Consider the following 15,169-nt stretch of genomic DNA (forward strand, 5'->3'; position numbering starts at 1 on the left):
TTGTTCTAATTGAATGAACAAACAAGCCAAAGATTTAGTGTGTGGTATTGACACCCAGGAGGAGCCTGGCTGCCTGTTATCATATGCACTGTGGAAATGGAAATCAGTGGAGAGAGGTATAATGGAGCATTTCCGTTCCTGCCCGCCCTTTTCCAGGAACGGAATTATGAGGAAGTGGAAAAGCCAGTAGAGAGACAAATGTGAGAGATAAGGGAACTGGGAGCTGAATGGATGGACAAATCTCAATAGTCCACTAATCCATTCCCCCCAGGGTATTTGCTTTAGGCCAGGGCACATCCCCTTGCTGATGTTGCAGGAGAAACCAAAGCTGTGTTTGGTCTGTTGTGTCACACCAGAGCACAGGCAGCATTCCAAGGTACAAGTCCCTGTTTAGATAATTCTACACAGACTCTGGAGAGCCAGTGTTGGGCACAGAGAATAACTTACAGCCACAACACTGAGACCCTGTGTGAACAAAGCTCTGAGGGGGTAAGAGAGGATGTGATAAAGTATAAAAGATTCCTAGATCTGTCCTGCACACTGATATTTATCTGGGGATGGGTCCTGCAGAATGACTGTCAGACACCAAGGGGGTTTCAGAGCCAGACATCATCCCAGAAGGGCTGGGAGATGAGCATTTAAGGCTTCTGATCAATCCTCAGCCCAATGAATTCTCACCATAAACACCAGAGTGAGTTCTTTGTGGGGAAAAACCTGCAGAATTCATCAAGACATAGCAAAAAGAAAATTACATTTTCACATGTCAGAAGAGACCCATTTATCTAGTTCCCAGCTTAGCAGCACAACAGCTGCTGCAGACAGAAGCTGCTGGGACCACCAGCTTTGTTTCCTTCTTCTCCCTTTATTCAAGGAATTCTCCTATCAGACCAGGAAAAAGGAAGGCAGGTTAAGACAAAGTGATTGCTGAACACCACTGTTATAGAAAGTTATATTAAAGCAGTTTACAGAAATTACACTGTACACCTGATGTCTTTGATAGGCTTTCTAAGAAGCAATATGCTGGTTCTGGTTTTCTGCCTCTCTATAAGCTATAAAGGCACCCAAAATGGCTATAATAATGTCCCAGCTTAGTATTTTTCCAAATATCAAATACACACCCCATTGTTTTTCTAACACCAGCTCTAAGATTAATTCCTTTATATCAGAATTGAAACTTTTTCACTGCAGTGACTGTTCAGAAGTGTGAGGAACACTGCGTTTTGTTCTTTTCTATTTAATTGTTCAAAGAAATTATGAACTTCCCTGTGTAAGCTCAAGAAGGGCAGAGGTCTTGCAGTGCTTAATGATCTCTGATTTCCAATTTCCCTCTGCTCCTGTCTGATAACAGCCTCCCAGTGAAAGAAAATAAAGAAAACAACTGAGCAGAAAAGATTTGAGCTTACACCTCCATCAGATGACAGTGCTCTGTAAGCTGCATCAACAGTGTCAAATGTTTATAATGGAATCTGGGACAGGAGGAGCTGCATAGACTGCCACAGAGCACTCCTACTCTCTGGATCATCACTAAACACAAAATACTTCTAGTCTCATCATTTAGCATGGTCTAAATAAAACAAAGGCCAATAGAAACATGAATGAATAAACAAGCACAGATGTCTCCCCCCTCCTCCTCCCTGCTCCCTAAGCATAATTTTTCAAGCTGTTTTTTAAACTCCTGAAGAGCACAACCCTTTCCTTGTCCCTGTGTCTCACCATCAGAACTCTATTTTCCATTCTCCCTCAGTGCTTACAAGGAACAGGCACAAGTTCCTTGTGGTCCCAGCACCAAATGCCCCTGGGTGAGACTGTCACAGGTGGGCAGTCTCTGCACCTGCAGACCACAGTGCATTGTGATACCTTACCCTCTGAGGCTGACATGGACAAGTTCCCTTCTAGGCAAAGGCAAGTCTTGCAGTCCCAGGTCCACCTCAGGGTGGATTTGCTGCACAGGAGCTACTGAAATGCTGTACCCCTCTCCCACTCCCCGGCTCTGCACTCCAGCTATGCCATTGTGAATGTGGCTCCACCTCAGAGTCAGAGTGCACAAAGTCCTCATACTTCCCACTGAGTCATCATTGCAGGCATTTCTGTGCCCATGGTCGCTTCTGCCACCTCTTCCTGCAGCCAATAATCCTTTCTGCCTTCTAATTTTCACTGTGGGGCTACACTCTGAGCTGAACTGTGACACCAAGAGGGATTAACAATAATCTTGGGAAGAAAAGTGACCAACACAATGCCTGGGAGGAATTTTCAGCATCTGTAGAGTTTATGGCACCTATTACTTGCCCAGAGCAGCAGGGCAGGGAGAAGCCAGCAGTGCTGAGTCCAGAACCATTACATGCAGTAGCATCCCCTGGAAATGCATTTCAGGAGCAGACAACGGCTCAAGAGCTTTCTGTGGGTGGAAGGGAGAATATTTTGCAGATGAGCAACTCACCCTTCAGCTGTGAAGCATGGAGGTGTCTCATTCTTCCAATCCCATTGCACAAATATGGAAATATCTCCTAGTGCAGGTCATACTTGTGCTTCCTTTCCCTCGGAATCCTTTTGCAGCCCCTACGTACATCCAAACCCGTGACTGTGGGATTGCTTGCGAGAACAGTTACAGTCTTTGTAACAACCACAAAGAAAAAAGGAGGGGAAGATTCAAAAGATTCAAAAGGAATCGAAAGATTTTTTCCAACAGAGAAGAAAGAATTTTTCTAGTTGGAGAGAAAGAAAGAGCGCTCAGCCTCAAGCAACAGAGTCTGCTCAAGTCCAGCTCTTCAGGGCGGGGTGGTGGGGTTGGCAATGCGCCCTCGTGATCTCCCATCCCCTTGGAGGCTTCTCTTGACCTCACATCCACACGTGTTGAGATTTCTCTGAAATTCTTGAATTTTCCATCTGGAAAAGGACGCGCTAAAAATACGGCAAGAAAAAAAGAATTCTTTATTTTTTCCTTAGGAGGGCACAACTGGCCACATGTTCTCAGGAAGTGGGGACAGCTGCAGACAGTTTCTGCTCTGTGATTCCAAACAGACTCAGAGCAAGACCTAAGCTGGATCAGATCTCCTGAGTGCATTGAAATGTGTTCTGGCTTCTGAATTTTGAAAAAAACATTAAAACTTTGCATGACAAGAATAACCATGTCATTCTAAAATGAGCATCCATCCAGAGGGTCCTCCTTTCACAAAAAAGCAGCTGGTTGGTTTTGTCAGCTATATCCATGTTGGCATTCTACAACTCATCTCTTGGAGTATAAACTCATTGTATATTGGAGATGTGACTTGGCCTGTTCATCCAGACAAATTTCAGACCATATTTCCAGCATTTATGTATCTGTGGCAGACCAAAGAGGTCACATAAATGTTCACAAATATTTAGTTATAGCAAAATTTCTTAGGGCCAAACCAGTCTCTGGGCTGTTTGAATGCGTCTGCACGGAGCAGGACCACAGCCAAGCACCTATTGACAGCACTTCTTGTCTCAGTAAAGGTGAAGGGCTTCACTTTAGAGATCAAACAGGGAAAACATCAAAAGTAATTTTCTAGAAAGCAAGATGGAAAACCGAGTCTTTGGAAAACCACATAAATTAATATATATACTCATTTTTAAGGGATAATTTGGAGAATTTTTTTTTAGAGTTTTATTCTAATGGAGTTTGTTGAGCTTTATCCGTATGCACATTAAGTCTGACTGAAGGGCACATCAGCATAAAAGCAATGCCAAAAACTCTCCCCTTAATTCATCATCTGAAGGCACCGGTACATGCAAATGATTTATAGTCCTTCATTTATTATCAACATCCGTTAAAAGTATTAATTAAATGTCTCTCTTGCCCTGCCTTGTCTTGTGTTACTGTCACAATACCAGGAAAGCCTTTCCTGTGTGTTTTGCCAATTTTCCTGCCTCCTGTTCAACAGAAAGTCAGGAATAGCTAATAAACAAAAAGGAACAATGCCAGAAAGTGGCTTGCTTGAAGAATAAAACTCTGGAGCAATAAGTGCATTTGTCAGGGAGGGGGAGGATTTCCCTTTGCACAGGGACAAACAAGCCTTTCAAACATCTTTGGAAGCTCTTATGTTAATATATACTTAGTATTATCCTACAATGATGTGGGAAAAAAATTGCAAGTGTACAGGGTACATCAGAATACATCAAAGTCTGAAGAGCAGACATGAAGTGCAGCTTCCCTTTTCCTGAATTATAGAGGTGAAGAAATAGAGCTGTTCAACACTTCTGTCTTGTTTGGACCAGCACACCCAGGTGCTGGCTGGCCTTAGCTGGTTATGACATAAAGCTGGGCAAGGCATTGGAGAGGGGCAGAGTGAGGACCGCCCTAAGGAGACATTTTCCAGGGGGAAGACTGGAATTCCTAATATGTCTCCTGCAAAGAAGAGACTCTAGGCTTGTCAGAAACATGGAAAGAATTAGGGGAGTTTGCTTGAAGTGGGGAGGTGTTGCTGTGCAAAGGAATATCTTCAGGGATGGGGCAATCAGGAGGGCACTGATCCCTCTGCCTTATGGTGACTTTTCACGCCAAAGTTCAGTCCCATATGGGGTTGAAGGAAATGGTTTGGGGGGGATCTGCCAAATGTTCTCACTGGAGATGCTCTCCTCTCCTTGCTTAGAGCTGTGGGACTGTGCCCAAACCTGAGTCCTGCTGAGCATCCTGCCCTGTGTCACCCCATCCATGACACTGGGACACAGCTCAGCCGGTGAGATATATACTGTATAAATAATAAATAATAAAATTTTGTAAATAGAAATACAGAGGGTGAGACCATGGGGTGTCCAGCCATCAGCACGAGGCCCATGGACAAAATTGCACAAGGGCAGAAGGCACTGAGGGCAGGAAACTGACAGATGTTTCTCTAGAGCTCCATTGACGTCAGCAGTCTCAAAAAGTTTTGAAATGTATCTTCAGAACGAATCAAAGGCAAACTCTGTGAATGAAAGCAGACAATTGTTCAGACTGTTCTTTGAACTCATTCACTGTCATCCTAGAAGATGCCCCAAGTGATGGGCAGGGAATGGAGCCCAGGCAGCGGGTGGGACACTGCCAGCAGTGCACTGGAAGCAGAGTGAAGAGGCTGCCTGGGTCACACAGCACTGAGCACAGAGGGACACAAACAGGCTCTGCTTCTTATCCCATCTCCAAAGGAGAATTTTAACAGAGCCAGCCTCCACATGTCCTGCTGGCACCAGACCAGAGTGACAGCAGCACCTACAGATGATGGGAGCATGATGTGAGTGTGGGAGCAGACAGGTTTTTGGTTACTGGCCATCATTTCTTGCGGCCTTTGTGTTGCAGGGACTGGCCAAGGTCAAGCTGACCTGTGTGTACTCAGCAGTGGTGGCAGCTGCAGGGAGAGTGGGGCTGGGGACTGTCCCTGGGGAGAGCTGCCACAGGAATGTGACTCCTCTAGCCTCATGTGGAGCCCAGATTCTGTGTGAAGGCTGACCCAGCTCTGCTTTACCCCAGCAAGGGCAGGTAACTCCTACCCCAGCATCTCAAGCTGGGGGGCACCATTTAAAGTACCAACAATGGAGACATCTTCTGAGCCTTTCCCTTTCTGTTCCAGCTTCTGGGTTGTAAAGCTGGGCTAAGAACAATCCCAGAGGTGCCACTGGGACCAGGCACCATCCTAGAACTTGTCTTCTAGCATCTTCTGAGTGACTTCAGCCTCCCCAGCTGTGGGGATGCTGGCCCACAGTGACAGGCAGCGAGGAGCTGTGCCCTGGGAAGCCAGGACAGTCAGACAGGGTTGGAAAATCTTCCTTTTCCCAGAGGCCTTTAAGAAGTATGAACAACAGGGAGCTTTGGCCAAACCTGAGAAACCACTGCTCAGCAGTCATAATGTGGTGACCAATTCCACACTGGGACAAAGGGCTCGCTTTAGAACCAGCTGGGTTTATTTTTAGGGTGTGAAATGGCTGCATGACACAACTGTGTCAAAGAATTTAATGAAACAGTGCTAAATACTAGACTTGCCTGCATACCCTTGCTTTTAACCACTGAGAGGCTGAAATGGCAACTGAAATGATGCTACCTTTGGTGACTCTGCCCCTCAAAGCCTGGAAGAAGGATGGTGTCTGTAAGTGCTCTGACAAGAAGAGGATTCATTGAGTGACATGGGGCAGTTATTGAGCTCCTTGCTAGAGCTCTTCTACTGGCACCCTGGACCTCTGCTGGGGAAAAAGGCAGAAAGAACCTGCTGGAATTCCAGAATTTCCTGTAGCCTTTACACAAGAAGTATTCCACTGCTTCCAGTTTCCTGACATGATTCCACTGCTCTCTTACAGTGAGGGGTGTTCAATGCTTAAGGAAGACTTTCTTATTGATAAAAATCCCTCAGAAACTGTCATGTTTGTCGTCAAACCATGTGGTCATAGTGGTTTAGATTTGTAAGGTGAGATGGACAGCGCTGGGAGTGAGCATTCTGCTGCCTGTTGTATCTCAATTTAAAACACCCCTTTTCCAGCATCCACCTATCTGCTCTATACTGCACAGGACTGGGATGCTGCCTTGACATGTCCTGATGGTGGCCTCTCCTGTTAGGAGAGTTCTCAGTGCCAAATCAGTGCTTGATGCCTCCTGGCTGTCTGCAGGACAGCGTCCATTCCCTGCCTCCCAGCACTGCAGGATGGGAGCAGCCTTTTATCCAGGGCCTGGGGAGGCAAAGCACAGTTCAACACAGTGCACAGGAGCCTGGGCTGGGCTGTTTGAAAGCCCTGACATGAGTGCTGGCATTCACTGTTTTACATCACAATTCAGTGCTTTTGTTCAGCACTTGCAGAGATCCAAAACGAATCCAGTCTGTTGGTACAGCACTTATCAGGGAACGGTGTTTAAGTTATTACTAAAGCAAACAGAAAAATCTCCACCTATAATTTCCAGAGGTTCAATACTTGTTGTAGATTAACACAGTCAACTACTATCTGCAGAACACTCTTTTTACTCCTGTGAAAATTAGTTAAAATCACTCTTGAAGTCCTCAAATGATCAACACTTTCAGATTTTATAATTTATCATACCAGTGATCTTCTTCATCCTTAATACAGGGGTTCTTAACCAGATTTATACAGGTAGATTTTTTATTATGTATATTTTCATTAAATATAGATTATGTATATATATATACAGATTTTTAATATATATTTTAAAATCTATGAAGAGCTCAAAAGCAGATCCTGGCTTGTATTCAGTTAAAAAAATATTAAACAATTAGAAACAAATTTAATGTCAAATTTAATTGTAAAATTTAAATTTACCTCAGATTTACATCCATATATTCATAAAGGGAGAAGGATCTTTGATTCTTGTAAAAAAGTATTAGAAAACATCCTCTAACAAAAGTCTGTCTAGGACTTCAGAAAGCTCACAGCTCAGCCCACTTTTAACTTGGATGGGGCTTGTCCAGAAGAAACAAAAGGAAAGGCCCTTGTCACTGAGTTGGTGGACAGATTAAAAATGTACCTGTTCACAGTACAAAGTTTTAGATTAAAATAACCCAAAATAATGAAGAGAATGTTGAGCTTCTACAAAGTAAGTCAGTGACTGATTCCAGTTCCATGTACACGCACTTGTGAAAAGGAGAGTCTAATGGAGGAGACATTTAGAATCAATAAAAGAAATGAACCAGAAATGTAAAATCAAAATAGTGAGCTTATTTGATATGCACCCGATATTTATTACCAACGGTTTCTACAAAGTCAAATGAGGGGGCAGCTCAGCTCAGCCTCTTCATCTTGGAGGACTTAGCCCACTCTGAAAGAATTCAAGCTCTTACCCAGCCCAGTATCTTGATGGAAAACTAAAGCACCATATTCTTGAGTTTGGAATTTGTGTTTGAGAACACCAACATTCCCTAAGGTGCAGATGATATTTTTATTAATCTTAATCAGATCTCTTTCTTCATTCCTCCTCATTCTTTTGAGTTTCCATTGAGCTTGGTAGAAACTTGCCTTTATAATTTGATCTATTTCTTTCAGTTAAAATACTTGCCTCATGATTAATTCAAGTCTTGAGTGATAAGATCTAATTCTGAGCTATTTGACTTGAAAATGAAAGCAAAGGTTGTCATGTTTCACTTGTGTAACCTTAACCATTCCTCTCCCTCTCATGCCAAACATTTTCGGTGACTGACTAGACCACCTTCATTTTCCTATTGGTCCAAGTAGCAAAGGAAGCCTCTCACCACCCAACTTCTGCTTGCTTTAGTAGCCAGCCAGTTCTGAAAAAAATCCCCACCTCCGCATTCCCTTGGGTTTCTGCACCTCCTAACTCTGCAGAGAATACTGCACCGCTTGTTGCACTTGCACACAGCCACAGGGCTGCTTCATAATCTCTGACTCACTATTTTCCCTGGAAACAGTGTTAGAATGGCCATGTTCATGGGGTTTCAACAATCTCCAGCTTTAGCTGCACTGAAGACTGGGATGAAGCTAAGATCAGGACAGTAAAGAGCCTCAAGAACATCACACCCTTAGGGTTAGGCTGCTCACTCTCCTTACTCTGAAGTGAAAGAAAATCCTGTGGATCTCAGACTCTCACTTATTGCCTTCTTTGGTTGACATGTTCTTGCTTACATCTGATTTTTAAAAAGGTTATTTGATTTCTGAAATAGCACTAAGCATAATTTCCTTTCATTCTCTAATAATTAAACACCAGTGGCAGCAAGGCTCAAACTCAGTAGGTGAGCCTGGAAGACAGGCTCTGCTATTGCCTTGGAATGAGCCAGAACGGGCAGAAATGTTTGGTGTTAATACAGTCACCATTGTCTCTCTACTTTATCATGAACAAGCAGCTCCAAAGCAGAGCTCTCTGGTGTGGGATAGGGCTGAAGGGTTCTCAGGGTGATTGCTGATGATGTGGACAGCCTTGGCTTCCCAGCCAAAGGGTTTGCAGTTGTCTGCAAAGATAATAAGGATAACACAGGCTGTGTCTCAGGTTCACCCTACACTTCAAGGGTCTCCTGGATGAGATACAATAAAAACTTAGACAGTCCCATAAAAGAAACCTCCAGTACATCTCCACAGTGCACACTTTTTGCCTGTTTCTAGACACTTTTTGGGGAAGAGTCCAGACTGACAACAAGCGATTGACAGTAAATTTTCATCTGTAACCAAGGGAGGGAATGCACACTTCACTGTAATGTTATTTTGGTTTTGCCAGCCACAACAATGCAAAAAAATGCAGCATATCCCCACAGAAAATTCTGGAGGAGCACCAGGCTGGACCCGCCAAGGTCACCTTCACTGCGCACAGCCCCATGCAGTGGGCTGGAAGCAGGGGATTGCCCTGGTCTCTTCATCACTGTGTCACATCTGTGCCACTCACTGCTGTCCCTGGGCACGGCACAACTTGTCCCTGGGCACTCCAGCAGTGACAAAATCCTCAGCACACTCTTTGTTCCTGCTGGGCTCTGGAACAAAGGCAGGTGCGGGACCACCTCCGGATCCCGCAGCGAATCCTTTCCTAGGAGATGTCTATCACAAATACAAACAGCAGCAAATCCTGTAAGCCCTTCACTGCTGGCTGGTTTGCTCCCAGCAACCAGGAATGGAAATCCATTCACCATTTCTGACCAGCTAACCCTGGGCATCTGGAGCCTCAGAGGCGCCTGCACTTTTTGGAGATGTTGGCAAAGGGCTGCCAGGATCTTGGATCTCCTGTGAAGCAGAGAAGTGTTGGAGACGTCTCATTTCTGGAGGCAGAGTTGGATCCTTCAAAACACAGGGTTTGTTTATCCCCTTCCTTTCTGGCACAGAATGGAGCTTTTTTTCTGCAGAACAGAGGTGGAATTTCAGTACGGCTCCGCAGGGAGGGGAGGACACGCGAGGCCAGGAAGGGTGCGAGACGGGGCCCCAAACCACACGCCCTGTGCAAGTGCCTTGGCGCCGGCTTGGGAGGAGAATCCCGGCCCGGAGAGAGATCCATAATGCATTTTTGCCACCAGAAGGCAGCGAGGAGCTGCGGTTGGGAACAGCTGGTGCTCGCAGGACCTGCCCCAGGGAGAAATAGCAGAAGGAGCTTCTCCCTCTGCTGACTATAACCTGCCTTGTTACACTTTGCTGTCCTCAGTGTAGAGAGAAAGCAGTTTTCTTATTATTTTCTTTGGAAAATAGATATGCATCAGACTTGCCTCGGCCTCCCATCCACTGAAACCTTTCTGGGTGAGCCTAGGTGTGGACTCCACCCCAGCACGGACCACCCCTTGAGCAGCTGCGGCACTGCTGCTGTTTCTAAAGAGGGAGCTAAATGTGCAAAGTCCCTCTGCCCTGCAGCTCCAAACTATGACCTGTGGTTATTAGGGATACAGTGAATGCACATAAAATCCTTGCTGGCTGCTTGCACTTGCTCCTCCATACATCTCATACACGATGGGGAAGGAGTTTTTACTGGGAAGTGGTTTTCCTTGGGGGGTTGTTTCTCCGAAGCAAGTCCCTCCTGCACATTACAGAGCTCTCTGACTTACAGGGCTCTTAAAGACAATTAATAGGTTGTCTCAGTTTTCTCAAAAGGTCATCCACCAGAAGATGATGCTCCATAGCAGGGACAACTGAATAGGGCTTATGTCCCACCTGGGCTGTTCTGACAGTGCAGTGTTTCAGCAACAGCCTGCCTCCATCAGTAGTTGCACTGGGTGTTAGAGGTCCAATTTCTCAAGTTGTTCAGGCACATCTACATCCCTGCTGCTCCTCGAAAAGCCAATTCTGCTAATCCAGCAGAGATCACACCATGTCTCTTTTACTTGATTTGCTTACAGCTGGGACAGGCGCCCAACACCAGCCACGGGACAGCCACACAAGCACGCAGGAGGAAGCCACATGGAGGGTGGCATGCTGGTAATAGAAAGAGGCTCAGTGCAAAACCACATGCAAGATTAAAGTGAAAACAGTAGGGAAGTATAAAAAATAGGGATCAAAAGACAGCGTGCAGGGTACCAACCACATCTGGGTTTCTGTCTTCCTTAAAAGAAGAAGAGTGGTGAGGGTTTTTTCATCAGACATAGACAAAGACCCATTAAAATGGCTGAATTGTATGTTTTCTGTTATCCAGCCTCTCCAGCTCCAGCAGCTGATGATTGCAAGTGGGAGAGTGGCCAGTCTGGAGAGGTTACTGAGTTAAGTGCTGCTAATACCTTGTTTATTGACTTCAGTAAACTGGGATTAGGATGGGCCAGGGGTTCCAGGTGGTGGCCTTGTGCTATTTACAAGGCATGTCAGGAATGCAGCAACTCAACCATAATTTTGCTTGTTTTTTAAGAGGATGTGGTGGGGAAAGCCAGAGAGCTGAGGAGGAACACTGTGCTGAGGCCAGCTCAGTTAACTCAGGGTTGCATCTGGCTCCAGATGCCTGGCTTTTTGTGCAGGGCTGGAGAGGTTTTTGTCCCCTGAAGCCAAAGGGAAAGTGGGATGTGGCTGGGGGTCTCCTGGGCAATCCTGGCCATGGGATCTCGCTGTGACCCAGAGCAATCACTGTTGCGATGTTGTTACAGGAGAAGAAGAACCTTCCTTTCTTCATCCTTCCTTGCTTCTTTCCTAGAGGCAGTCTGGACATCATCTTGCCTCTCTTCCCCCTAAATAACAAACCCATTTATCGCTTTCCTTTTTCCCTAGAATATTCTATGTTTTAATGGAATTTCAGTTGCCATTAATCACATTCAATCAATCTGACAAAACTTCAGACATTCAGAAACTTGACCATTGAAAAATGATTGATTTTTTTTTTTTTGGCGGGGGAGGAGCGGTTTTTGTTTGCTTGTTTGTTTGTTTGTTTGTTTGTTTGTTTTTATTGTGGGTTTGTGAGTGTTTTTGGTGGTTGGGGGTGGTTCTTGGTTTGGGGGATTTTTTTGTTCCTGAAAACGAACAGCTGCTTCCAAACACATAAAGCATAAGACCTGAGCCAGAGAGCCCCCAGAGGTACCATTCAAGGTGGTACTGAATCAAGAGGTTATCGTAGAAGAATTATCACAGTGCCATGAGCAGCTGGGGGAGAGCAGCTATTGTCAGTCAATCCCTGATCTGGTGAATCTGAAATGTGTGATCTAAAGCAGAAAGACTCTGTTCCAGCACAGCATCTCTCTTTTGGCCTTGCTCCTAATCACATTCACAGCCCCTCTCTGTGCCCTGGCTCTCAGAGAGCTGTGGGGACTGAGCATTTTCTTTGCAAAAGGTTTTGGGCATTGCTGATGCCCTCAGGACACCAAGGTGTTGGCAGCCTCTTGCTGCTGCTGGCAAGTTTTCAGCTGTGTTAAATCCAAAGGGTAACCTGCATTTCCCTAGTGAGGGAATAACTCTTGTTATTGCAACCATGCTTGGATACAAATACTCACGTGTAAGACCCTCAGGAAGGACACAGTTCTGGGGATATATGAGGGCCACTCTCAAGCAAACCTACACCAGGTCCATGAAAGAATTGGCAGAAAGGGGCACAACAGATGCCAAATGGTGCCCAGCAAACTGGTGCAATGCCCCTGGGAGCCAGGAAAGCTGTGTACAGTCATCAGGATTTCCCTAGCTTACATCCAGACTAAACCTACATCTACTGTCTTGTCTTGGGTAACTCTGAATTTCTGGGTTCCAGAAGTTGTCTGTAAAGTTCCTGTTCCCAGGGACACTTCCCAGATTGTGCAAATGGTATCAGGTGGATAGATTGTCTTCTTCTACCTCAGTACCGTGTCTGCCTGTCTCTTTCCATCCATCTGTGAGTGCTCTGTTACTGCTTCACTGTTAATTTTTCTTCTATTTATCTGCTTCGTCTTATTACAATTAATTTATAACACTTCTTACATCCATGTTTATTAGCTTTGAAAATGGCAGGACTTCATTATTTCCCTTTACAATGATTATCCTCCACCCCATTTTGAAAATGTTCATGCATCTTTTCCCATCCTTCCCTCCAGCACTGTCTGCAGAGACGTCTTTGTAACAAAACGTGTTTTCCATAGAAAGCATTCCAGGACACATGGACATTGCTCCATATAGAGGTGCGAGCTTGCCTTCCCTCCTGCAGTTCAAAGTCTGAAAGAGCAAAAGTCACTGTTCTCTCATCAGTTGTCTGCCTTGACTGCCAGTGTGGTGTCACAGTGACCTGCTGGATTTTCCACTCACTTCTTGCCAGTTTTACAGAGGAGACAAATCTGAAAAATGTACTACTAGTGCTTGAAATGCAAGGAGAACTCTAGCAAAGTGGCAGTGCCCTGAAGGGATTGAGAAAGGAGGAACACTTTGAAGATCAAGTTAGAGGCAATTAGGAAAATAACAGTGGAAAGCACATGAGGTTTCTGTCTGATAACACTCAGGACAAGAAAATTCCCCAGAATGGAATTACTCAAAGTTCTACTGCACTCATAAACTGAGTTTTGCCTCTCACCTCTGAGGAGTGCATATTCAGGCTGTGCCAGTCTCACTGCACTGCCTGATTTCTGCCTTTCCACTGTACTGCCAAAGTCAGATAACAACACAATTCCTGAGTGTTTGTCAGTGGGACAAAGCAAATCTGCTGCAATAAAGCCTGAACACACCAAAATGTTTTTCCTTGACTATATCATGTTTGCCATCCTCTTTCTTTCATCTTCCCCACCCTGGCACTCTGGAATCTAAAAATATCACTTTCTCAGCTGCCAAAGAAGTTAAATCTCTGGTGCATGATTCTCCTGTTTCCTTTGCTCATCCCTTTTGTTTTCCTTTTGGATTATCTCTCTTGTGTTCATTCTGCATTTCTTTTATCTAAGTTCAAACATCTTGAAAATCCCTGCATAAGATATGCTTCTTTTTTTTTTTTTTTTTTTTTTGGTAACTTAAATTACTCTTACATTGCTCTGTTCTCCTCAATGACAAAGCAGCACAGGCAGGAGCCAGCTCCAGGGCTGCCTGCCTGTGCCATGATTCAGCAGGTTGTAAAAGGAAGGAATGTTTTCTTTTTTGGGAAAGGGTGGGAGAGAAAGGGGAAGCCCGCATTTGTGTATATTTAACTTCCTGGTATTTTTGTGATTTCAGCAGGAGTATTATGCTGTCCTGAAGTCATGTTGGAGTTAATAACCTGTTTCAAAAGAAAGACTTGAAAGATACTTGGTGGAAAAAATGGGTTTGCCTAGATTGAGGAGGGCACTTGCTAAAATACACCGCTTTGTTACTCTTTAAACTATTTTTCCATATTGTTTTTAGGTTCTTCTTTAAGCATTCGATATTCCTGTGCTGCCTGTTGTTTGTGACTGTTTCCCTGCCTGTCTGCATCTTCTGCTCAGTCTGGGTATAGCTCAACAGAGCAGTTTAGGAGCCAGCTTGGTGTCTTTCTGGAAAAATGTGTTTGATTACAAACTTCAGTGCAAGCAGGGATTTGCTGATTTCATTTATGCTGAGCCTTATTTCTGAATGCTGGGGCCCTGCTTGCTTTGTCCTAACACGGTGGAATTTTCTCTGTGGGGAAACTTAAACTGCTGACTCATTGCATCAACTCAAAATAGATTTATGTTTACAAAGGAAAAAAACCCATCACCCTTTTCTTTCTTACTTTCCCCTATTAATATTTGATTTGTTATTCCTACAGAACACCTCCTATCTCCTGGAACACGCTGCAGCCCACAGACCACACAGGAGCTCGCTTTGAGCTGGGTGGTTCGGACACAGCTTTCTATGGAACTGTTCTCAGCTGGTGCAGCTCAGGGACAACTCAAAGGTGCTGAAATTTCCAGGGTACCAGGAGCTATTTTCTCACCATGGGGCCGTGTTCCCTGCCCTCCCACATGGCTGTGCATGCAGCAGGACAGGGAGACTCCTCAAATTCAATCATTCATGTGGTCCCATCAACCCGGCATCACCTTCGGCCTGTCTGTCCCATCAGCCCAGCAGGGACGCTTATTTCTGTATTCCTTGTGTTTCTTTACTGATTTGACACACAAACGTTCAACCTTTATACAGTAGTTCACCTCGACAAAACTATGTTACTTTCATTTTCAAAACACAGCACAGGTTAAAGGTTCCGGAATTGCACAAGGCCTCTGTGCAAGCAGCTGCTGAGCAGCACTGCCATGTTCCGAACACACTGGAGTCTGTGGCACTGTTCACGATTTTATTAAATCCTCGGCTTGTAACTGAGGGAAAAAACCAGCGGATATACTGAATTTTCTGAAAAGGCAACAAAACCTGGACACCTTTTCTAAGGAACGAGAAGACATAAAGA

Source organism: Catharus ustulatus, chromosome 15, assembly GCF_009819885.2.
Source record: "Catharus ustulatus isolate bCatUst1 chromosome 15, bCatUst1.pri.v2, whole genome shotgun sequence".
NCBI classification, from domain to species: Eukaryota; Metazoa; Chordata; class Aves; order Passeriformes; family Turdidae; genus Catharus; species Catharus ustulatus.